Genomic DNA, 25,671 nt, shown 5'->3' with positions numbered 1-25,671 from the left:
CTTGGTCACTCCACGCAGCCGCGGAAGTTACGTCCTGGCTTGGGGCAGATATGCTCTGGTGAAAGTCTAGAGTAAAGATAATTGGTAAAGTATAGAGCTACGGAGGCCTGGCTGGCCCAGTCAGCTTCCTGTACAGAGGAACCCGTCACCGTCCCTAGCCTACCCTGACCTCGGCCCGCCGGCTCGGGAGCCCTGTGTTCACCGTCTGCAGTGCTGGGGGGAAGCTCAGACTGTTTGTTCGTCTGACCCCAGGACAGCAGTGGCTTCCCTGGGATCCAGCTGCCTGGGCTGTTTTGGAAGCGGTGGCCTCTTAATTTTTAGTAAGCTGCCTCATTGGAGGCCTTGTGCAACTTAACCAGCTCACCTTGTGCTTTGATCCTTCTGTCTGGCCTTCTCCCTTTACATGGAAAAAGTTGAAGTGCATGCCCCGACCAGAGCAAATCTGTTTTTGCTGGAGACAGAGGCTCTCGCTGTGGAAACCCTGCCCCTCCCATGGCCCCTGTAGTCTCTTAAGTAGTTTGCAGTAGGCTGTCAGCATTGATGCTGGTTCCTTCCTGATAGGGTCCCTTGTGGTGAATGAGTGTCTCGCTCTCTTATCTGCTGTATCAGGACATCACGGGAGTAAAAAGAGTATTGAAAAAGATGGAAGCATAATTCTCTGCAGGAAAACAGATTGGTTTCAAATATGCTCTCCGTACATCCTGCCTCAGACAATGGCCCTTTGCACATGATTTCCCTGACTTCTGATGCCCTCATTTTATTTTAAGCCGGAATAATCAAATCTTTGAGTAAAGCTTCTTTGTTTCTTTTTAGCAACAGGACATCTCATAGAACATGAGGTAGGGTGTTTTCTTGGGAACAATCATCATTTAACTTTTCCCCAAACAGAAGGAACGTTTTATGACTTTAGCAGCTACGGGGTTAGTGTGTAAAATACATTCAAAACCTGAGGGAGGGGTCTCATCCTGCTACCCCCAACACCATCTGCAGTTGAGAGCCGACATTTCAGAGACAATTGAGGTCATCTAGTCAGTGACCCCGGCATCTCAGCTCACCCCAAATTTAGAAATCCTGGAACTAAAATTAACTCAAGTCATTTAATTAGCTTCACAGGGGAGGTGGGTCGAGCCTTTGTGGTGCTGGGGAGGGATACTGGACCTGTGGGGTTGGGAGGACCGTTTAGGGCAAGGAGGATTTCACTAGCAGTGAGATTGGCAGCCCTTTGGACACTTCTGGCCATGCGACCCATCCTGATTGCTTACCAGACAGCCTTGTTGGCCGGCCCGGCACTGTGTGGGCACCGAGTTCTCAAGCAAGACCAGGGCCCCACGCCTGGTTCGACTCCTTCCTAACTTGCACAGCTCTCTCAGCTTTTCAGGGGGTCTGAGCCGCCACCTCCTCACACTGATGCTGGGATCCTACCTACCTTGTATGGTTTTTGTGAGGAGTAAATTTGAAAAGAATCCTATGACCCAAGCACTGCTTCCTTGCTGGGGCATGCTGGGGTGCCTGCTCCGTCATGGAGACTAGGACCTGCCACTTCTTGTGCCAGCCTTCTGGAAGAATAAATGTCAGCTGATGCCTGTAGGCTAGTAGACCTAGCACCCTGAGTGGGGCGTCTTTGTTCTCTGACTCTGTTCTAAGGGGCACTTTCTAGAAAGCGACTCTCTGGCCATTCCATTTGGTACCTTGTTTTGTGATGACTGCCCTGACCAGCACTCCGTTATTAGACCCATGAGCTGGACACTCAGGGCTTTAACTTTTCTGGCAGAAAGGAGGCATCTTGCTGTTTCCTCACTTGTTCAGTCATTTGGTGATCTCTAAGTATCTACTACGTTTCTGCTAGTGAGCTAGGAAACTGGAGGAGCCCTCCTCCTGACAGGGGAGCTCTAGACCTTGCTAGGGGTGGACACATGGACACCTAAGGAGGGAAATACTGCACCTGCACACAGGTACCAGGTGAGGGGCAGGGAGGGAGGAGAGCTGGAGGCAGCTGGTGGTGGGGTTCCCACCAGGGGCAGGGTGTGAATTGGACCTGGAGAGAGGTGTATGTGGGAGCACGACTGGTCCTCCAAAGAGGTAGGAGCGTTCAGATCCATGGAGCACAGCAAACACACTGGCCTGCTGGGGGGAGCCTCGGGGTCACGCAGTCTCTGTGGGGGGAGGGCAAGGTGGAAACTCCTTTCTGCCCCTGCTGTCCACATCCTGGACGTTCTGGGTTTAGCCAGCTGGGGAGTGTGTGAGCGCATGTATGTACACGTGATTCTCCCACCTTCTCTTCTCCGGACCACTTTATCCTGGAAGACAACCTGGTTATACTTCTGTAGAGAGGACCCTGTCCAAAGCCCCACGTCTGGGGAGTGGTCTACTAAAACCCTCAGGAATAGGAATGAGGTTAAACACATGAATTGAGGTCAAGATGGCAGGTTTGGTTGTTATAAAAATCTCCCCGTGGCAAACATAACATTTTTTTTATTTTCTCTTTGGCACGGGCTGCGTGAGTTCTCATAAATTCTGTTACTTGGAGATACCAGAATAGCGGAGGCCAGCATGCCCAGACACCCAGGAATGAGGCCTATGAGAGGCCACAGAGGGGTGGGTGAGCAGAGACTTTCGCCTCCAGGCCCTGGTGCAGCAACCTGCTAATTGTGTAACTTCAAGTAAAAACAGTTCTTTTTGGTAACCGTTTTATTGAGATATAATTCATATACCATGTAATTCAGGCATTGAAAGCAACCAGTTCAGTGGTGTTTAGTGTATTTGACAGAGTTGTGCAACCATCAACACAGCCAATTCTAGAACATTGAATCATCATTCAAAGAGAAACACTGTACCCATAGCCGTCATTGCCCACTTGCCTCCCACGTCCCCTCGCTCTGTACAGCTTTGTGCTCTATGGAGTTGCCTGTTCTGGACGTTTCCTATAAATGGAATCCTACAATATATGGCCCTTGGTGTCTGCTTCTTTCAGTCAGCACGATGTTTCAGGGCTCACCTGTGTTGTAGCAGGGGTCAGAATGTCATTCCCTTTTAAGGCTGAATAATAGTCTATCGTGGATGTACCACATTTTGTGTGTCCATTTATCTGTTGGTGCACATCTGGGTTTCCGCTTTTTGGCTGTTATGAATGATGCTGCTGTCAAGACCACGTACAGTTTTAGTCAAGGGCACAGTTTTCTTGGATATGTATCTGGGACTGGAATTGTTGGGTCAGATGGCAACTCCATGTATAAGCTTTTGAGGAACCGCCAGACCGTTTTCCACGGTGGTTGCGCCGTTTCACATTCTGACCAGCAGCATAGGAAGGGTCTGATTTCTCCACGACTTCCCCATGCATTGTCCATCTTCTTTATACCCATCCCAATAGGGGTGAAGCAGCATCTCATTGTGGTTTTGCTTCGCATTTCCTCGATGGCCAAGCCAATTTTTTAATCTCTCTGAATGTGTTTTCTTGTAGGTCTAGGACGATGATGAAGAATGTGTATTTTATTTGTCAGATTTTTTTTTTAAGATTTTATTTACGCAGACGCTTAAAGACTGAGCCACCCAGGCGTCCCAGATGTGTCAGATATTCTTATAGCACCTAGTGTGTGGCGCACGTTGTTCTTAAGTGCTCTGTACACGTTCGCTCGTCGAACTCTCATGACAGCCTTTGTGAATTAGGCACTGTTTTTACCTCCGTGTTGTAGACGAGAAAAACTAAGGCCTAGAGAGCTTGAGTACCCTGCCTGAGGTCGCACTACTCTGCAGGCATGTGAACACCAATGTCACCCAAGCCCAGCATTTCGTGGCGTGCTAGCGGTGGTTTCCCGGCCGCACGTGGTGGAATGGCCATGTTGATCCCGCTCGGGCCACACGTCCATGGGCTTTGCTGCACTGAGCCTCTGGCTGGATGAGCTGGCTGATGGTGAATTAGCAGAACTTATTTTTCCTCTCCTGATAGTTCCGTCTGTGTCCCCGGGAGAGGAGATGTACCATGGAGGATGGGCACAAGTTGTTCTCTGCCCATTGCACGGCTGTATCTTTCGTCCTTCCTTCCTGCTGAGCAGTCCAAGGCTGCAGTCAGGTCTGAGTGGGAAGCCACAAAGGTGGAACTACTTCTCCATCCTTCCTTTGTCCCCATCACTTTCCTCCCCTGGCTGCTGGCAGAGTATCACAGGGACAGAGGCCCAGTTGTTTTCTTTCAGCTGTGTCTTCTCTGAGCCTCTCCCTGCGAGGTCACCCCCTAAGGCTTGGTGAGCAGACCCTTGCAGGGCCAGGCAGCTTGCTCCAGGGAGCTGCCTCCTCCATTCGGAATGGGGGCTGGCCCGTCCAATCTTGCTTTCCATCTGTCCCCCAAAAGAGAACTTGATGCCCAGTGGCCTGGGCCATGAGCTCTGTTCTTAAGCCCCCATTCTGTTATTTCCCTGAGACAGTCTGTTCTAGGGCACTTAGTAAGGTTTTCTGTCTCCATAGAAGCTTGCTCTCTTGGAGTTCTTACTGGTTTGGGGAGTGGTTGGCAGATGCTAGAGCTGAGAGGGGCCTTGTTGCTTTCAAATCCATCTGTGGAACAGTCCCAAATTCCCACCGCGTGTGTTTTGTTTTTTCCTATATTTCCTCTTGTATCATGGTTTCCCACTTTAGGGTTACATAAGCCTCACACAAAAGCCTAGAAATAGACTTTTGTTGTTCATCCTTAAGTGGACACTAATCTCATTCAGTGTAACCTGAGATGGGCCTCGCTTTCCCCCCGTGTCAGGGAGCGCTGTCTCCTGCTCACAGTGTGGGTTTGCCTGCCCTTGTGGTCGGAGGGAGCAGAGCGAGGGCCAGATGGTGCTGTCAGACCGTTTTCACCTGCAGGCTCCAGGCCAGCTCTGCAGGGGCCTCTGCCACCATTCCCTGGCCAGCCATTTCCCGAGTCCCAGGGTTGCCCAGGGCAGATGTATTTTGGCAGGGTTGCTCTTAAAACTATGTGGGAACCCCCCTACCCCGTGCTGCTCTTACTGGGGCAGGACTGCTCTGGCCTTCTGAGGCCCCCGGGATGAGAAAGCACACGTCTCCAGGGCCAGATGGCAGATTTTCCTCCAAGTCACATCCAGTGAGGCAGAAGGGGGAGGGTCCCTTACTTGGCGGTGGCAGTTCTGTTGGAGGCCCTGGCACAAGAGAGGCTGTTTCGGACCATCGGAAGCACTGTAAGGAGGAGATGCTTTCAAGCCAGGCCTTGTTCCTCTGGAAACCGTGCAGCTCTTCAGAGGGGGCCGTGGTCTGTGACCTGGGCAGGGCCTTTTTAATACACTTTAGGTTTTCTGTTTTTGGTTTTGGTCTTGGTTTTACACTTTAATTTTTTAAATGACAGTTCCTGCACCGTATAGGACATAGGACATCTTCCACCCAAAGGGAGGCCTTTAATAAACCTTTTATTGAAGTAAACCATACATACAGAAAAGCCTACACATCACTAGGTACAGCTGGATGAGTTCTCACAAACGAAGCATACCTATGTAGCTAGCACCTAAATCAGGAAGTGCAACATCTCCAGGTGGGTTGGGGGAGCTCCTCCAGGGTGAGTATCTATGGGGCACTGTCCTGGGCCGTTGTGTCCCTTCAACCCTGCTGACACAGCAGAGGTATTCAGTAGTTATTAGTCCGTTGAATGGTTGATGAGTGAAAGGAAATTTGATTCCCATGCTGAGGGTCTTTCCCAGCAAGCCTGTGGTCGTTTCTGGACATTTCTGCCTCTGCCCAGAGGACTTGATGGTGGCAGGCGGCGATGAGAAGCACAGAGCCTGGTGTGAGAGAGCCTGTGGTGTCAAAAGAGTTGGGATTGACTGTTCCTGAGAGAGGGGCTGTTTCTCCAAGAACACTTCTGGAGACCACTCTCCCAGATAAACCTCCTCCTGCCCACCCACAGGCCTCACAGGGCCCGGACAGGGCCCATCACAGGATCGCTGTTGGTCCAGGATTCGTCCTCCTGAGTTTCTCAGTGCCTCTGACCTGTTGAAGGCTCTGGCCAGGCCAATTGGACAGACTCCAGGTGGAGAGCTGGTTCATGGGGAGACACGTCAGCCCCTGTTATAAGGAAGACCTTTGTTTATCTCAGAGGCTGGGTTTTCATTAGGGTTGATGATAGTGAAAAAAAGACCCCATGTGTGCATAAAATTTCCTGCTAAGCCTCTATAACCGACCAATCTGTAAGTTTTCTCAGCCTTGGAAGAGCAGGTTGGGAATGGCACATTTTAAAGATGGGTCTTAAAACATTACTGTGTCAGTGCAGAGTCCCAGGAAGTGGGGATTTCTGAGGTTGGTTGGAAATTGCCAGTAGGAAAGAGGCAAGAGAGAGCATCCAGAATAAGGACTTCTTTGTCAATGTGAGCCTTCGTGTAGTGCTTGCAGAGGATCTCATCCTCATAAATCCCTTCACTGGGGGTGGTGCCATCTCTGAAAGCAGGGAATAAGCTGAAGAGAAACTTGACGCCAAGCCCCCTCCTCTCTGAAGGCTTTCCATCTTCCACACATTTACTTATTTCTTTGCTCCTGCTTCTGCGATTTGAAGTTTAACCAGAAGGCTGTCAGGTTTTGATGTCCTCCAGGCTCCCTACCCCAGGAGGGAGGGTGTTGCTGCTTGTGGGTTTTTTCTGTGAATTGAAGAGAAGCATGTGGGTCTGGGAAGAAGAGGGTGCTTCTTCCAGGTGGCTCAACTTCCTCCCAGTGATGGCGGAACCCGGACAGGACTGGACCCTGTTCACGTTGCTCCAGACTCCATGGCATTTGGGCACAGAGCCTGTCCTTAGAGAAATTAATGGGCTGTCAGTCCCAGGCTGGTTTCCCTCTCCACATGTGTAGCAGGTGCACCCTGAGTCCGCTGCTGCTGTTGCCAGTGGATACCCGGGTCTGATCACAGAGCAGGCTTCCTCTGCAATTTGTCCTGGGCATCCTGCGGGAAGCCTGGAGTCCGGTGTCCCAGGCAGGGAAGGGAAGGCATGGAGGGCCATGGCTCTGGCCTAGCCTGTATTCTGGTGGACTCGGTGCATAGGCCCCAGGCCCAGGTCATCCCTGAGGGTCTCCTGCCAGAGGCCTCTTGTGACCACTCCCCTCCCCTTTTCCCCTGATGTTCTAAAACGTGGACAGCTAGGGAAGCCCAGTGGTTCCGGATATGCTGCAAGCTTGAGTTTCTCTGTCTCTAGCACATTTGTATTCTTGAAATAAATCTGAGCATTTCTCCCCAAAGGGCGATTTAAAGTCTGGGCTTCCAGTTTGAGTGGGTCTTGTTAAGCTGAGCCCTGTGGTGGCCCCAGGCCTGTTTGCCACCGAGGCTTGGCCTCATGGTTGATGGGAAGGGGTGTACGTGTGTGTGTACTCCGCTTGTGTGTGCTCTGCGGTTCAGCACATTGCCAGTGTGGGCAGCGAGCTCCCCTGCATGCGCTGTGCTCCAGCCGACGCTTGGCACTGAGCAGAGGCCAAGGAGCTGGCAGGCGAGAATTCTACCACTGAACCACCCGTGCGGAGCATGCGGAGCTGGGCCCAGAGCTCAGGACAGGGGCTGTGGAAGCAGGAGTCTGCTTCCCAAATTGCTGGGTCTTCAGGGCACCTCTTCCTGGGGCCAGGGCTTTTCGGAGCTTTGCCCCCTGTCATCACACAGAAATGCTGTGGCCCTGGTTGCCCCCCCCATCCTCACAGGTGGCATGGTCGCCTAGCATGGCCTCCATTTTCCCAGGGATCTCACCGTGTCACTGGAGGGGAAACTGCCGTTCTCCCCCGCTGGCCTTTTCCCCTCAGGATGCCTGTGGGTTGCATTTTCTTGCCTCATCGTGGCTGGCAGGGTTTTGGTGGGGGTGTGCAGTCCATAGCACTGGGTGCTGGGCCCCTTATAAAATCACATCTCCAGTGGCATCCACTCTCCCTCCATACCCTCTCTGTCCGCACCTCCCCCGTCTAGCAGCAAGCTCTTCCCAGCTGTGTTTTGTCTCTGCTCTCCCTCTCTGTCTTTGCTTTCATCGGGTCCTCTTTGGCCCAGCCAAAAGCTGTGAGTGACTTAATCCAGCTGGATGGCCGCCCTGGGCCAGCCAGCCGGCTGCAGAGTGAGCCTGCTGCGGCATCACAGGGATCAGGGTCTCCCCTGGAGGCAGTTGTTCCCGACTCTGCGTGGACATTAGAAGCATTAGGGGACTTTTTAATAATTCTGATGCCCAAGCCCACCTCCCCCCAAAAAAAAATTTAAATCTGAGTCATTGGGCATGGAGTGTCTATTTAAAAATCTTCCCAGGTGATTCCATGATTCAGCCAAAATGGAGAACCATTGCTGTAAGCTCTGAAACCTTGCATTTTAAAACTGCTTGCCTTCTTTCTAGCCTTTCTGGTGAGGCCCTGGTCCCGCAGAGCCTCTTCTCCCTGCTCCGGACCACGGTACCGAGGGTGAGTGGGAGGCTGCTGCACACGGGCTTTGGAGGATGTCACGGCTCCCGACAGCCGAGTGACTTTCAGGGTTGCCAGAGCGAAGAGCAGCTTTTTTTTCCGGGATCTACCTGGCAGGCCTTTAGGTAGGAAAGCAGCTCAACTGTGTGGAACAGCAGCACCCCCTTCCTCCCAAGCTAAGGCAGATTCGAAGGCTGGGAGCTGGGATGTGGGAATCTCCATATAAGGCCACCGTTGCTCCAGACGGCCTGCCTGTGTGGCAGCCTCCGCCTCCTTCCCAGAGCGGCTCCCTCCCACCTGCCCCGGGTCCCGAGAGACCGCTCCCACAGGCCTGAAGGGCCGCTGCTGCCAGGGGGTCTCTTGAGCCCCCCCTCATTCCCTTTTGTCCTTAGTCTTCTCCTTTCTCTCCTAATCTAACATGTCCTGGGAGAGGGGGCTCAAAAACTCATACAGCAGGTATAACATATTCTCCTAGTGTCTGCTCTACTACTCACTGCTGAACTCTTGGGTGTACGGGGAACTCGGACAGGCTCTTTCCCTGGGCCTTCGCCGGAAGAGATTGCAGGCAGTGGTGTGAAAAAGAGGTGTGCCCCTCCGGAAATGAGCAGAGCGTGCAAGACTAAAGGCAGAAGGGACTGCACATGAGCACTGTGCTCTAGTGGATAACATTCTTTTTTGTGGGGGACTGGTTAACACTTCTGGAACTACTGTGCACGTGTACCACGACTGGACAGTTAAGTAATCGGATGGCAGACAGTGCGGCTGCTGTTGGAGTAGGTGCTTCCAGGCAAACAAGGGGAGAGGCTAGCACGATCCATGTGGTGCTGGATTAGAGTCAGAGCTATCAGTATGTTTAGTTTAATAGAGTTATATAAGGAGAGACAGAGAGAGAGAGAGAGAGAGAGAGCGGGGTGGATGTAGGTGGGTGGACATAGACGGATTCTGTGCACCTCCGTTTCTGTGCTGTCAGCTGAGAAGGCCTGGGGGCAGCAACACCTCAGCAGCGGCGAGCATACCTGGCACCCGGGTCTTGGCTCTAAGTACATTCTCGAAGCTCCTAAGCAGGGCTCCTTGGAGAAGTGGCCAGCTGTAGGACCGGGGCTGGAAATGCACAGGCTGGGTCTGGAGCACCTTGTAGTGTCAGACATTAAGGGAGGACTTGGAGAATGTGCTTGTGCGCACACCAACGGGATCTGTCAGACACAGGAGCCGAGTGAGGAGGCCCTCCTCAGTGACTGGAGCTACAACAACAGACATAATTCGAGCAACAAAATACATAATGCAGGTTGGATTATAATCCAAGGTATGAAATAAATATCCACAAGTCCATATAAGTAAATGATTGAATGAAGAAATAAACAAGTAAAGAAGAAAGAAAATCTCCTTGCAGGAGAATTCCGAATAACTCCCCGCTCAGGGAGGTGGAGCTAAGTCCCCACTCCTCATGCGTGGGCTGCTCGCTCCTAAGGCAGGGGAAGCAGTAACTTTAGAATTGCAGCCAGCTGTTCATGGTCAACATCAGCAGTGCAAAGTCCTGTGCCCTGGATAGGACTGAAGAGAAGGGGGCTTTACCTCTCTGTGGTCTTCTTCCCCCAAATCCCGAGCCCCAGGCGAACCATGAGAAAAATGCCAAATTCCAATGGAGAGATACTTTACAAAATATGTGGCCAGTCAGTGTTACCACGAATAAGGCAAGTCTGAGAAAGTGTCACAGCCAAGAGGAGCCTAAGGTGACATGACGACTATATGTAATGTGGGGTCCTGGAACAGAGTAAGTATGTTAGGAAGAGACTAAGGAAATGGGAATAAAGTAGGGACTTCAGTTAATCATAGATCACTATTGATTAATTAATTATAATAAATGTACCACACTGGTGTGAGGTGCTAATAATAGGGTAAAATGGGTGAAGGGTATGTGGGAACTCTGCACTAGCTTCACAACTTTTCTGTAAATCTAAGTCTATCCTGAAATAAAAGTTTATTTAGAAATGAAGTATCATAGAGGGGCGCCTGGGTGGCTCAGTCAGTTAAGCATCTGACTCTTGATTTTATCTCAGGGTCATGAGATCAAGCCCCGAGTTAGGCTCCACGCTCAGCAGGGTCTGCTTGGGATTCTCTCATTCCCTCTCCTTCTCTCTAATAAATAAATAAGTCAAATAAAAAAGAAGTACCACAGAAACTTGGAGAAAGAGGAAGTCGCTCTAGACGGGGAAGCCAGGAACAGCTGTGAAATGAGGTGCCAGTGGAGTTGCCCTTGAAGGAAGGGAAGACCTACCCCCTGCCAGGGAGCCCAGGCAGGTGTGCAGCCCAGGACAAGTGGGGCTGGCATGGTGGGAGCGAAGTTAGCAAGTGGGTGCGCTCGGGTCACGACTGCAGCGTTGCCAAGGGCTTCCCTCCATCTCCCTGTGCCCTGGGCGCCTCGCCGCTGTGACCTGTTTATCCAGGAGCCTCTGTTTCCTGCCTCTATAGCGGGAGGCCTGGTGGCGGTGGCGACGGATGATGCTGGGGAGCGAGTGACCGTGGAGGCCTGGCATCCTTCTCAGGACTAGCTGTGCTCTAGTTATAAGACTGTTTTAGAATCTTCTGTCTGATTAAACCAAGGCAGCAGGACCAACACGGGGGAACCGAGGGTTGAATCCTCCATCAGCAGTTCCCTCGGCACGAGGAGGGAGGACTGGCAGCCTTGTCAGCTTCCCGCTTCCCCATCGTGTCCCAGGCTTGCTGTGCGGTCAGACCTACACTCCAGTCCCCTGCTGTTAGGCTTACCCCCCACCCCTTCCCTGCGCCTCACTCCCTTATTTCTGCTCCCCTGCCTGGGGGAGGCCTTGCGCGCCTGCTCTTCTCAAAATGACCCCCCGCCCTAGACCTCCTCCATGCTTGCTCCTGCTTCATTTTCCGTTCTGGCCCTTAACCGCTACCTGATGCTTTATTTCTGTTACCTGACTTCAGCGTGGAAGGTCAGCCTCATGAGGCCAGAGATTCTGTCGGCTTTGTTCAATACTGTGTTCCCAGTGCCTCCAGTGGGTGCCCAGCACGTAGTCAGTGCTCCATAGAGATCTACTAAATGGATGAACGTGTTGGTAGTAGCTGCTTTGCTTTTCTGAGTGTTTTTTATTTATCCACAGTGGAGATGGTGCCAGCCTCAGATTTACAGGGACAAAGTGTTCATGTACTGAAGGAGCCTTAGTCAGTGCCTTTCCTCATCTCCAGCTGAACTCTGTGTCTGCTCCTGCCCCCTGAGCCTAGCGCTTCCCGGACACGTCTGATCCTGGTGCCATGAGAAGCTTTTAAGACATTGGCCTCCTTTTTCCTGGCCTGTTCCTGGCCTCCTTATGCCATGCTTCCTCCAGGCTGTGTTCATGCCTTTATTTTGCTCTGATCTCTGTGTGGCAGGTGTCACGTATTACTCATCACTGTCCCTGGGGCCTGGGGTCCAGTGCATGTTTGTTTAACTACTGATTTTTGGAGACCACGGCCCTATCCTGTATCCCCAGCCCTTCCTCAGTCATCCCTCATTCTCTAAGTTGAACAGCCCTGGCTCCTTCAGTCGGCTCCTGTAGGCCTCCCTCTGTTTGGGATCCTTCTCTCCACCGCCTATCTCTCCTGTGAACCAAGTTCTGGGATGTTTCTGGCCTTTCTTAAGTCCCGACTTGTGGGAGCCCCGTCCTCAAGCCACCTTCTCTGTGCTCCTTCCTCTGGAGGAAGATAGCCTCCCTGGACTGGGGCTGGGGCTGCCTAGAGAGGCGTTTCAGAGCAGCTGGGGATTGAGGGGGAGCAAGGGAGGACTGAGCGGCCTGCTGGGGCTGTGTGTCAGCTGCCAAATCCTACGCCCCCCCCCACCCACAAGGGAGGACCTGGGCATTTCTCTGTTGGCACCAGCACTAGCTCCCTTGGCTCCAGGGGGCCTCCTGGTGGCCCTGGGCTTCACAGGGCTGAGGTCAGCTCTGCCCAGCTGCCTGTGTGCCCTTGGGCCGTCTGACCCCTCAGGGCCTTGCTTTGTCACCTGCTGGTTACCTGATGTGTCAGGCCTTCCACTCTGATAGACATGATCTTTTCGCAGAAGCAAGCTCTTTCTGTTGAGAAGTGACATGACTGTTGAGAAGGACTGTCCCGGCTTCCATCTCCATTGCATCCGAGAGGAGGAAAGCTGAGTTCAAGTCCTTTTCTAGGTTGCCACCCCCCTTTGGCCTCCCTCATTCCTCAGACTCTGCCCCGCCAGTGCTCCTGCTCTGCCCTTCACCCCTGGACTCAACCTCTTCCCTTTCCTGCCACACCCCTGCTCCGGCCAGGCTGTCCTCTCAGCCAGCCCGTAGTGGTCTCCCAGAGACCCCTCCTGCTCCCACAGTCTAAACAGCCTGCTTTCTCTCTGCCTCTACAGCTCCACTTGCCTTCTTGTCCTGGCTGCCCGAGTCCCATCACTTGCGGCATTAGCCCAGGAGGGTCTGTTTTCTATGGAGGCAGGGAAATAGAAAAAAGGTAGTTGGAATATAAGCAAAGCACAAAAAAAAAAAAAAAAAAGAAAGAAAGAAAAATATAGTTCTTTAGTACCTGTACTAGCCCTCAGTCACTGAGGCCTAAATCCTAACAGTCATCCCTGGCTGCTCTTTTTTCTTAGCCTCAGACTTGAGTCCTTTTGGCTCTGTCTTTTCAACATACCCCAGAGTCAGTCACTCTGCACCCCACATGCCATCAGCATTCCAGTCTGGCCCATCATTTCCTCTGCCTGCCTCACTTGTCTGGGGTCAGAGGATTCTTGTGAACTGTAGCCACGCCACCTGCCCTGGCACACCTCCAGAGCAGATCATGTCCTCCAGGCCCGGCTGGCTGTGGCCTCCTTGGACCCCCTTTGTTCCAGTCCCACAGCAGGCCGGGCCCCAGCTCATCCCTGCCTCAGGGCCTTAGCATTTACTTTCTCCTTCCCTCCACCTTGCTCAGCCCCCCTGCGTGCCCAGCCCCCGGCATTCCCTAGCCCCCTGCTTGCTTCCCTGTCCTTCTAGTCACTGATTTGACTACCGGAAATGGGGTCATTCTTTGTTTTCTTCTTATTTACCTTTATTGCCACAAGAATAAAGTGAGCTTCTCCAAGGTGGCCCTTTGTCCTGTTCTCACCTTCCCCCAGCACCAACCAAGGACAGAGCCTGGCATAAAGTAGGTGTTCAGTAAAAACCTGTTGTCTATACCTAAACATATGTGTAGCAAGTTCTAAGGTGATTACATGGACTTATAGGCAGAGCCTTGAAGACTCCTTTCACTATCAGTAGATGGGATTGTAAGTGTAAAGTAGAACTAGGGTCAGGGGCCTGAGAACTTCGGCAGGGGCCACAGGCCCACAGGCCCAGGTGTGAGTCAGGAGTCCTCTAGGTTGGCTCCCAAAGACTATATGACCTCCCAGGAGAAGAGGCCGAGACAAGGCACATTTGCACAGGCAGGCGGAGAACTGGGGAGGAGGAGAGGGCAGAGGTGCCAGGTGGAAACCAGGAAAGGCAAACTATAAAGGCGGGGTTTAGTGGCTCTGTTGGTGGGGAAAGGAGATTGACTTCAAGGGCCGGAGCTCAGGAAGTAAGCTTGCTGGCTCTGGGGCAAACTAGGCCAATGTGCTAAACCATACTAGTCCTGTTCAAGTCAGAAGGCTCATACCTGTAAGAGATGCTCATTTGTACATAGTTTGTACCTGAGGTCACCACACCTTCCAGGAAAATAGTTCTTATGTTGTCCAGGTCCAGCTGTGCTATGAAGTATTGATACCCTATAGGAGAGAAGAGTGGCAGGATTCTGGGGGCCCATACTTTTGGGGGGGAGAGGTAGGAATAGGAAGCTGGAGGGTGGGAGGGTTAAGATCTGTGCGCACTGAGGCCTCTGTTCTGTGCTGGGGAGGACCTCATGCAAGGCCACTGTAAGCTGGGCTAGACTTGGCCAGCTAGAATGATCTCTAGAATGATCACTTCCACACAGGAGCGTGTCAGCCTACATGAGGCATTTCTTTCTGCCTGCCACCCTGTTTCTACTGTTCGTGATGCCGTTCTTCCCAGCATGGGAATCCAAGTTGGCTTGGACAGTTGGTTGGTTCTTTGTGAGTGTGTATGTGTGCGTGTGTGTGTGTTCAGATATATATATAACACAACACTGTTCCTAACTATTTGTCAGCGTCCAGTTCATGACATCAAGTACATTCACATGGTTGTGCAACCCTCACCGCCACCACCCATCTCCAGAACTTTCTTATCTTCCGAAACTGAAACTCCAGAGCAGTTAAACAATAATGTTTGTCCTTTTCTGTCTGGTGTATTTCACTTAACGTAATGTTTTTAAGTTCATCCATGTTATAGCATGTATCTGAACTTCATTCCTTTTTATGGCTGAATAATATTCTCTTGTATGTGTATGCCACATTTTGTTTATCTGTTCATGCATCAGTGGACACTTGGGTTGTTTCTGCCTTTTTGCTGTTGTGAATAATGCTAAAATGAGCATGGATGTACAAATATCTGCTCGAACCCCCTGCTTTCAGTTCTTCTGGGTATATATCTAGAAGTGGAATTGCTAGATGATATGGTAGTTCTGTGCTTAATTTTTCAAGGACCTGCCAAACTGTTTCCCTCAGTGGCTGTACCATTTTAATCTTCCCACTAGCAGTGCACAGGGTTTCAGTTTCCCCTCATCCTTGCCAACATTTGTCATTTTCTTTCTTTCTTTTTTTTTTTTAATTAAAGCCATCCTAGTAGGTATGAAGTCATATCTCTTTGTGGTTTTAGTTTGCATTTCCCTAATAACTGATGATGTGTTGAACATTTCTTCATGTGCTTATTGGTTATTTGTTTATCTTCTTTAGAGAAATGTCTATCCAAGTCTTTAGTCCATTTATTGTTTTTTTGCCATTGAGTTTCAGGAGTTCTTTATATATTCTTCACATTAATTCTTTATCAGATCGTGGTTTGCAACTATTTTCTCCCATTCTGCGGGTTGCCTTTTCACTCTTGTGGTAGTGTTCTTCAACACACAAAAGTTGTGTGTTTTTTTAAGATTTTATTTATTTATTTGACACAGAGAGAGAGCATGAGCAGGGGGAGAGGGAGAGGGAGAGGCAGGCTCCCCGCTGAGCAGGGAACCAGACACGGGGCTCCATCCCAGGGCCCTGGGATCATGACCTGAGCTGAAGGCAGACACCTAACCGACTGAGCCACCCAGGTGTCCCTCGACACACAAAAGTTTTGAATATTGATGAAGTCTAGCTTATTCTTTCTTTTGATGCCTGTGCTTTTGGTGTCATAGCCAAGAAATCATTGTCAAATCCAATGTTACAAAGCTGTTGGCCTTGTCTTCTTCTAAGAGTTGTGTATTTCTTGCTCTTACATTTACAAAATTTTGGTCTTTGATTCAGTGTAATTGTCACGTATGGCGTAGTAGGCACTTGGTTCTGGTGGAATCCTGCTGCCGTGCTGATTGGGTGGGTAAGGAAGATAAAGGTATTCTTTCCTGTGTTCCCTTGCCCCCAGTCTTAGGAGCAAGGTGAGCCTTGGTCGAGTGGTGATGGCTTCCCAAGGAAAGCCGAGGGCCCTCGACTGCTTGCTGGGAGCCTGTGTGTCTTCGCTGCGCAGCCAGCAGCCAAGCCAGTAGGCCGGTCTGGCACAGCAGGTACGAGAAGGAACTTCCTGGCATTGGCAGCAAGTGAAAAAGGTCCTTGTTGTATTCTTTTCTCCCTTAAAAAAATAAGTTTAGCCAACCCTAACAAGGCCCCACAAAGGCAGGGAGGTTGGCTGCCTGACAAAGGCCCGAGTGGGTCATTTGCAGAGCACCCCTGCACGTACTGTGTTGGGCTAAGCAACCCCTCTCCTCTTCTGCTGCTCCCAGGCTACAGCTCCAGTGTAGCTCCCGGTGCTGCTTGGGATTAGCAAATGCTCCCTCATTTGTGGGCCCCTTTCTGCTGAAACCATGGAAGCCCTGAATGCCTCTGAAAGCTCACCCCGCCCCTGGATGGGGCCAGAGCCGAATCTTGAAAAGGGGACCTCCGAGGTAATAACTGCTCAGCCATGCCCTCTGTGCGGACGCATGTCAGAGCCTGGTAGGTTGAATGTTAGCTCTGCGGGGCTGGTTGACGCTAGCCGCTGCGGTAGAGGTCATGTGTTGAGGTAGGTTAGGATTTGGAAAGCTGGGCTCTAGTCCTTGTGCCTGTCTGGGCCTTGGCTTCCACGTCTGAAATGCGGGGCAGGGGACTGGCCTCAAGCACCTTCCAGGCCTGGGTTGGAGGCAGCAGGCTGTGCGTGTTCTTCCTGCAGGAGCCTGAGTAGAGCCACATAGGTCTCTCGAAGGGCCTCCCCTGTCGGCCACCACATCTTGATTATTTCTGTACCTGTGCAGTGTTGTGTTTTGTTTGTAAGCATACAAGTAATTGCCTTTTACTGTAGTTGCAGGATTGTCCAGGCATCACCAGAGTCTAATTTTAGAACATTCCCCTTCCCCCACCCCAGCCAAAGGAACCCTGTACCCCTTATGTATCACCCCTAATCAAACCCCCCCCCCCCAACCACTAATCTACTTTCTGTCTCTATCCAATTACTTGTTCTGGCCATTTCCTGTGAATGGAATCATCCATTGGTTCTGGCACTTGGTTCTGGTGGAATCCTGCTGCCGTGCTGATTGGGTGGGTAAGGAAGATAAAGGTGGCCACACCCACCTCTTGCCTTTCAACTTCATCATCTGCCAGTTGCAGCAGTCCTGGCCCCAGGGGTGGTACTTAGAACCATGGGCCCCTGAAGGTCAGGTTCCCTTTCTGGGCCCTGCATCTCCTTCAGACCAGCTCCTGCCCCTCATGCACCTCAGACAGTGGAGGATTTGTTATTGTCTCACCTTTGCATGAGGAGCGTCCTGCTGTCTACTTAACAAACGGGATTTCGCAAGGGTGGGTATTCCTACTTTATAAAGGAAACATTTATAATATTATGTTATATATGTTATAAAATATTTATAAATAAAGCATAATATTTATACAGTGAATCTGCAGTATAAACAGAGGGGTTGGTTTGTTTCATATATCATTCAAAAATATGTGCTAAGGCTCATTATGAAGAGTGCCAGCATATAGGCATATAGAGGAAAATCAAATTCATTTCATCGAGGACCTCACCGTCTAGCATGGAGAACAGACGGGCAGGCCCGTAAGTGGGCTCAGGGCTACATGCAGGGCTCTTCCCTTCAGAGAGGACAGGGTGACCATCCAGGAAGTAAAGGATGTGAGGCAGACATTTCTGGCAGGAGATGGCTCTTAAGGGAGCCAGCCTGTTTATTGGTGGGTCACCTGGGCCTGTGAGGAAGGGGCTCTTGAGAGCCTCAAACACAGGGCAGAGAGCTTGGGCTTGAGACCGTGGGAGCCGCTACGGCACGGCCATGTTTCTGCTCAGGAACAGTTCTGGGGCCGGTACTGGCAACCACAGGGAGGTCGGCCTAGCCCTAGGTTCTAACTGTTGAACAGTGCTGAGGAACTGAGTGCCGTGCCTGGGAGAAGAGAATCCACAGACCTGCCCACTGTGTGCTGGATGCTCCTGCCATGCCTCCCTGAGAACACTTCCAGGTTTGAGGCTCCCATTTCCAACTCGATCTGGATCAGTGGGCAGTGGGATGACGGTAAATTGGGCAGTAGGAGAGAAGTGGAAGCAACACTCAGACGTGGGCCTGCCTGTGCCTGGGAGCTTATGGGGAGGAAGGCTGGGCCCCAGCGCAGGTGAAGTGTCTGGTGCTCCAAAGAAGGGCAGACACCCCACTCCCACCTGGCCCCATTGCAGTGTGGTGGGAAACCAGACCCTGATCTCCCCCAGGGCCTTGAGATAGGGACCGGGAGGCACAGAGAATAAACGTGACCTGCTCTGCTGCACGTGGGTAAACCCCTCAGTTTGGCCTGTCATTTTCAAGAGCCTACTGGTAGTCCTCTTGGGCCAGCTGCTGGCCTCCAGTGTAGGCATGGAGGCCTGGCTTTTCCTCCGCTCTCAGGGAGAGGATGACCCATGATGCCTCAACTCCCTCCAGTCTAGCCAGGCCAGCTTGCTCCCTTCACCCTGCTGGCCTCTTCTCTGTCTGCAGGTAGGAGACACATGTGCCTAATGCCTTCCTCCCTTTTCCTTGTGGCAAGCATTCAGAGAAAATGTATTGAATAAATTATCTTCTTACCACCACCCACTTGCTTGGTGGGGAGTGTGTGTGTGTGTGTGTGTGTGTGTGTGTGTGCGCGCGCGCGCGCGCGCACACTGAGAAACAGCAGGGGAAGCAGCCTGGGTTGTGTGCCAACCCTGAGCCCTCACTTTATGTGAACAGTATCCTCTCTAGTCTCATGGCAACTCTGTGAGGTGAGGGATTTCTTTTATTGTGGTAAAATATACATAACCAAAAAACTACTGTATTAACCACTTTAAAGTGTACAATTCAGTGGCATTTAGTACATTTGTAATGTTGTGCAATCATCACCACTGTCTAGTTCCAGAACTTTCTCATCATTCCAAATGGAGATCTCATACCCATTAAGCAGTCACTCCTCATTCCCCACTTCCCCACTCATCCCCTAGCAACCATTAATCTGCTTTCTGTCTCTGTGAATTTGCCATTCTGGATATTTCATCAAAATTGAATCATACAATGTTTGTCCTTTTGTCTCTGGCTTCTTTCACTTAGTGTAATGTTTTCATCTACGTTGAAAGTGTGTGTCAGTGTTTCATTCTTATGGCTGAATACCATTCTGTTGTATGGCTAGACAACATTTTGTTTATCCATGCGTCCATTTTTTTAAAAGATTTATTTATTTTAGGGAGAGAGTGCGAGGGGGTGGGCAGAGGGAGAAGGAGAAAGAATCTCAAGCAGAGTCCCCGCTGAGTGATGGAGCCCAACGCCGGGCTCTGTCCCATGACCCTGAGATCACGACCTGAGCCAAAACCAAGAGTTGGGCTCTCAACCGACTGAGTGCCATCCATGCATCCATTGATGGACATTTAGGCTGTTTCTACCTTTTGGCCATTGTGAATAGTGCTGCTATGAACATTTGTGTACAAGTTTTGTTCAAACACCTCTTTTCAGTTCTTTGGGGTGTAAACCTAGGAGCAGAATTGCTGAGTCATATGGTAACTCCATGTTTAACTTTTTGAGGAGCCTCCAGACTGTTGTCCACAGCAGCTGCTCTATTTTGCATTTGAAGTAAAGGATATTGTTCCTCCCATTTTACCCTTGTGGAAGCTGAAGCTTAAACTTTGCAGCTTGCCCAAGGTGACTTACATGGTGATTGGCAGAGCTAGGATTCTGTTCCGAGGGTGGTGCTCTTCTTGGCTCGTGGGCTCTGGAAACGTAAAGCCCAGAGGCTACATTAGATCTTTGAGCCTTTGTGGGGAAGAAGGGGCTGGGAGCTCAGTCATGTTTGGCTCCCCCGCCCTGGGGTGATGGGTCCACAGGTGACAGGTTCTCCACACCGTAGCCCCCAGCATGGCTGGCCCAGCCTCCTCCTGCGGGCAGAGCTGCAGCAGTTAGGGTTCATGTTGGAGTCCTAAAGGGCAGGAAGGGGTGCAGATTCACCACTTCCTCCAGATGAGGCCGTGTGAGATCACAGACACAGACCTGTGTGGCTAGCGGCTCTGGTGTAGGGGATGGGTGTGAAACTGCCCAGTAAACCACGAGGACTGTAGGATCCAAGGGAGGCTGACCACACGCCTGGGCAGGGGACTTTGTGGGCTTTGTGCCATGCAAGGAATGAGAGGAAAGAAGTTCTGCCTGGCGGGCACCTATGGCAGCTCCTCGTCCATCCCCCGCTACCCTGAGGCTCCCGCTGAGGTTGGGGGGAAGGCTTCTCTGAGCCGCCAGAGGGGCCAGCAGGGGCTTTTGCTGACTCCGATTCTGGGTGGTTTCGTGGGTATGTCTCAAGACTTCCTTTTCCATGGGTCTTTCCAAGTTTTTTCTGAGAACTTGGACTTTGAGGATATCTGTCTAAAGAGAGCTGCTCACTGGGGAGTACTGTGGCCTTGGAGGGCAGAGAATCAGGTGGCCTGTTCTACACCTGGATGGCATTTGGTGTCCACCTCTTGAGAGAGGGACTCATGATTCGTTAGATTCGGGACTCTGTGAGCAGTTTGGTAGTAGCAGGAAGAGCCAGAGACAGTGTCTGGGATCGTGACCAGCACATGTTCCTGTCAGGGCATGGGGTTCCAGGGATGCCTGAGATGGGGTGCAGTACTCACCCAGCAAAGCTCCCCAAGGGCCACCTTCCTGCCATAGGAAATTCCGGTCTAACCTCCCTAATCCCCAAGAAAGGATGTATGTGGTCTCTCCCTGGGCCTGGCTCAGGTGGCCTAACCAAGCCTCCAGTGTGGCTGCCCGGCAGGCCTCTGTACGGGAGCTTATGGGAGCCATTATCCTCCCCTTTGGGGAGGGCAGGGGGGATCGTGTTCCTGCCTAGGCCGTGTCTGATCCTGCCCACCGACAGGTTCTGCAGTAACCCTGGGCCACACTAGACCTGGGTGACCCCGTTGGGTTACAGGTCCCTTTCCCACCCTGAGCCCCACTTGCAAGCCCGTCAGAGTGCCTTCCTCCTGAGGCTGTCGTCAGGGTGAACCTATAAGTACTTCTCCAGAGCCCTGCCTGACCGTAGAAGACGATGAGGATTATGCTTGCTGCAATGGCTCCTACTGTGAGGGAGAGTCTTCCTGTCCTACCTGGAGCATACTCACCCCTACTCCTGGCCGTGTGCAGAGTGCTGGCTGATGGCTGACACCAAGTGGCACTGCTGCTCCTCCTCCTTAAGTGGGTCGTGGGGAGTGTGACGGAGCAATCATACAGAACACAGGACATGTAGTAGAAGTATTCCCCAATTTTTCATTCTGTGTGTGTGTGCGTGCCTGTACACCTGTCCTTCCCAGCGTGGAATGCGTGGTTCTCTGTCAGTCGTGGACAGATAGGTTTGAAATACAGGAACTGTTGCAGGACCTGCAGTGCACTGGGTTGGCCTTCACGTTGAAAGGCACTTTTGACCTTGAGATTTTGTGAGCACCTCTTTGCGCTGCGGAAAGCCTTTGTTTCTGTGGGTCTCTGTTTTCCCATCTGAATGGAGAAGTGGGGCATAAAATGGAGTATTTCCACTCTAGCCCAGTCTTGCCTGGCCTCCGGCTGTATAAGCACAGCTGCCTGGAGGAAAGGGCCCCCACCGATAGTTCGAAATGGCCCCTCTTTGTTTTTCTGTCCTACTTTCCTCTTCTTTCTCTGTGGCTCGTAGAAGCTTACCTTCCCAAACTTCCAGGATCCAACAAGAAGTGGAGGCTACCTGTTTTCCCTAAAGTGCACCTGCTTGGGCCAGGGATGGGGCTGGAGGTTGTCCAGGTGGTAAGGCTGCTGTGGGAGGATCTTCCGAAGCAAACCTCTGACAGGTGGCCAGCTGCAGTGGGCAAAGGCTCACTTGGCCTTTTGTGGGCCAGTGGGCAGATGACGGGAGACGGCTGCGTTCTCAGCAGGATGTGGTGACATCCCTGGAGAGAGGCCCTTGTCTTAGTCCTCCTGCTTGGTCACTTCATGCTTACATGGTCTTTGGCCTTGGGATTCATTCACACCGATGCAGCTCTACCATCTTAGCGGGTGTAGTGTGGAGACCAGAAGAGGACTGGAAACCCCCAGATGGCTAGAGGGCCATCTGGTGACATTGCTGGCTGAGGACTTAACCCATAACTTGGCAACATAACAGAGTTGGGTGGCCTGCAGACAGCCATCCCTTTTTTGGAATCGAGCAAAACTAGGTGCCACTCAGCCTCATAGGAGGCCTGGATTCCCAACTCTGGAGGTGCAGAATGAGAACAGGGAGCTTGTCAGATGGAGCTGGCCTCCCTGCTGACGGTATTGGGGTGAGGGGTTCCCTCTGGCTGGATTTGGATTGCAGCCTAGATATCTGCCCTTGCTCTCCAAGCACAGGGTCTGGCCTAGTCAGGAGATGGGTTGTCAAAGATCTCTTCTCTCTTCCGTGCTGAGAATGCAGATGGGTATGGCCTGCTCCTGCCTTGAGGTGGGGAGGGCCACACCTGGGCCCTTGGTTGAATCTGCCCGAGCTCTGGGTGCAGGAGCTGTGGCTGAGTGCCGACTAGTCAAGGGGCGAGTGGGGGTGGCGTGGTGGTGTAGGCAGCCTCAGAGGGGTGTGGGAGTAGTCATGAGAGGACACATTGGCCGGGGCCTGGCCTTCAGTGCCCACCTAGGACAGTGAGCTGCTTGGTGGCAAGTGGCGCTGGCACTGGTGGGGCCTCTTCCCGCACGTGGCACTGTTGAGGCTCAGGAGGAACTATTTGCACAGTGCTTGCCAAATGCCAACCTGGGTCAGCTTTCCGGTTCTCCCTTCTCTTCTGACCGCCGTCAGCTCTGCTCCCTTTTCCCCATATGTAACAGGATTAGCTAATGCCCACCTCGTGAGTAACGTTTAAGGAGGCATGAAAGAGGGTGACACACAGGTAGTAAATAAATTGTCATTTCATGCAGCTGTAGCTTGTTATGTCTTTGCCTTTTTGAAAGCTCTTCTGGAAGGAGGTAGGGACCTCATTTTGCACACATAAAAAACTGAGGTCCAGAGAGGTTGTCAGAAGTCTTAGGGCATGGTTGGTAACTAGGTCCCGTGACCGCATTCAGCTGCAGGGTTAGCTGGGAAATCTCGTCAGTAGCTGCTGGCCATGTGTCCAGCAAACACAGTTACTGTGCCTGAGGGAATGGTGAGCAGTTTCTTGACCCCGAACCCTGGAACAGTAGTTTCTAAAGACGAGCACATGCCTTCAGATGGCCCACTGGAGAGTATAGTGAGAAGAAAGTATTACAGTCTGTCTCTGTTGGTGCGTTTTATTGTCCCCGTTTAGCTTTCCTGTGTGTGTGTTATAATTTATAAGGCATTGGCACAGTGGCACAGTAGATAACTTACCGTGTCCACGCATCCATGTGTCACAGGTGGGCATACACTGGCAACTGTGACCCATGAGTCCAAGCATGGGGGGGAGGGGGCGTGTCAAGGACAAAGGAGGAAAAGTCACCTTGGAAAAGCTCCTCTGCTGTCCCCTCTCCCCTCTCAGCTCTGTGATCCTGCTCATGGCCCTAATCCTCACAGTGGTCCACAGCATCAGTGTCCTTGTTTCGTGTACCAGAGGACCCACCCCAGAGAACCCATGAGCCTTGTCGGTACCAACAGGGAGCGTGTGCTACTGCGTGGGGGAGGCTGAGCTGAGAGAGCAGAGGTCACCACCCTTAGTTCACCCAAAGAGGGTTCAGATGGGGCAGTGGCATGACATCAGAGAAGACCTGGGATTAGAAATTCTGAAGAGTAGAGGGGCTGGAACTGGAACAAGGTGGGGTGGGGAAGCCTAGAAGGATCCTGCGGGCCCTGCCCTGGGTTGGAGGGGTGCGCTCTTGAAACTGCAGTGCTCATCTGGGGAGGGGGACTCAGCCCCTACATGCTTATGGGTCTCCCCAGCCAGAAGACCAGTGGGCGGGTCCCAGGCCGCCTCCCTTGCTCACTGCTCCTGAAGAACCCCCTTGGTTGGTTGCAGGATAACCCAACAAACCCCCTTTTCCCAGCTCAAGGACTCTCCAGGAGGGCCCAGGAGAGATACTACAAGGCTGCTGTACTAAGGAAGACACTAGTCTTAGTATGCTTGTGACCCACTGTCAGAAGTGGGACTCTGGCCCCTCCTCTGGTCCCCACCTGAAGTCACAGGCCTCCCCGTGAGCTCACAGATGGCTCTCCTGCCCTGCCACCTCCATTCTGAGCTGAGCCCAAAGAGTCCATAAGGAAAGGCTTCTCGGAGCTGGGAACCTTACTTCTTCCCACTCCGGTGGACCAGAGAGCCGGCAGCCGTGCTGGGTGAGGGCTCTGGAACACAGCGCTCCTCTGGTCCGGCTTCTGTAGCTGGGCACCAGCGGATGAGGAGGGAGCTGGCAGTGCATCAGAAATGCTGGTGGGTTGGCCTGGAAAGTACCAGGAAGCTCATATGCGCTCGAGCTGGAGGGGGTCCAGGAGCTTCCTGCTTCCTCTCGTTTGACAGATGAAGAAGGGTTTCCAGTAGCGGGTATAGTTGGTCTGAGCTTGGCATCCACACCGGACCCAGCATCCTGACCTTCAGACCAGGCCTCTTCCCCATGCCTGGCAACAGGGAGCTTGCAGCTGGTCAGGGGTAGGACCTACCCTCAGAGCTTTAGGAGGGAGGCACCTGATAAAGCAACCCCCAGCTGGCCACCATTCGCTTTTTCTCCCCCTGCTGTTTCGTCAGGAACCCAACTAAGGAAGCGCCAAGTCCTTGGGGGGTGCTCAGTATGGAAGCTGGCAGCTGCCCCGAAAGTGGGGGCAGCCACCTCACCTCGTGCCCCACACCACCAGGGGTCCTGGCCAAGGCTTTCCTCCCTGTGAGAGCCACCAGAAAGGGGCATTAAGGTAGTGCCTTGCCTGACTCCAGGCCAGGAGCTCTTTGCCCTTGGTGTGGTGACAGCCATGGAGCCTCATTTCCCGCCCAAAAGTGCTTCCTGTTTGGGGGAAGGTGAGAGGCCAGAGGATGCAGGGCTAACAAATCATCTTTAGGAAGGTCCTCCTTGCTGACCCTCACCCCAGTAGGAATCTCTTAATGCCTTCTTTGCTTGTTCTTGGGGTTCTTTTCCTCATTTCAGTGTCTAACAGTGTCAGAAAAGGAAAAAAGCTATTATTTGTTGTTCCGGCGCTGGCCAGCAGCCTCACGGGCAGTCCTGGAAGGTGGTGGGGGGTCACCTGCCCTGAGCGGGCTTGGCCTACCTTTAAAGCATTGATGATATATGTGTGGCTCCAGCCTGCCAGCCCCACAGCCTGCCTTCCAGGATGCGGCTTCTCTCCGGCTCCCTCCTTGCCTCTAAAAATAACCTTGCTATTTTGGAACCATCTCCTCTGGAGCTTTTTCTCACTGCTCTCTTGGATCAGTAACCCCTGTGAGACCAGACTCTTGGCTGCCTCTGTCCTCCCAGCTGTCCTTACGGAGCTGTCCCCTTCCTGTCTCTCTCCCTTCCCCCGGTACCAGCTGGGATCTTGTTCTCCAGCTAGGAAGGAATGTCCAGCTGGGTGTCCTCTGAGAAGAGCAGGCCTGTCACCTCTCCTCCCTGGGATGGGTAGGGAGGAAGTGGGGCCATGAGGGTGGGGGCGAGGCAGAGCCACCACCCTTTGCCTCTGTTGTAATTGGGGATCCACACAGCTGCAAGAGGTTCAGGTGCCTGTTGAAGGGACAAGGGCCGGGAGGGCCTGGGGATATGGGGACCGTCCATGTTGCCTTACTCTGACCCATG

The 25,671-nt window shown here is 52.2% G+C and overlaps 1 protein-coding gene across 9 annotated transcripts in view; it reads left to right on the top strand.

Moving 5' to 3' along the window:
- The window catches only part of MPRIP (myosin phosphatase Rho interacting protein), a 149,241-nt gene that overhangs the window by 54,357 nt on the left and 69,213 nt on the right, over positions 1-25,671 (top strand). The gene's annotated exons all lie outside the window — the stretch shown is intronic.

The sequence above is a fragment of the Halichoerus grypus genome, chromosome 2 (genome assembly GCF_964656455.1).
Source record: "Halichoerus grypus chromosome 2, mHalGry1.hap1.1, whole genome shotgun sequence".
Lineage (NCBI taxonomy): Eukaryota > Metazoa > Chordata > Mammalia > Carnivora > Phocidae > Halichoerus > Halichoerus grypus.
The sequence above is the reverse complement of the archived record's forward strand: the minus strand, read 5'-3'. Positions and strand labels throughout refer to the sequence as shown.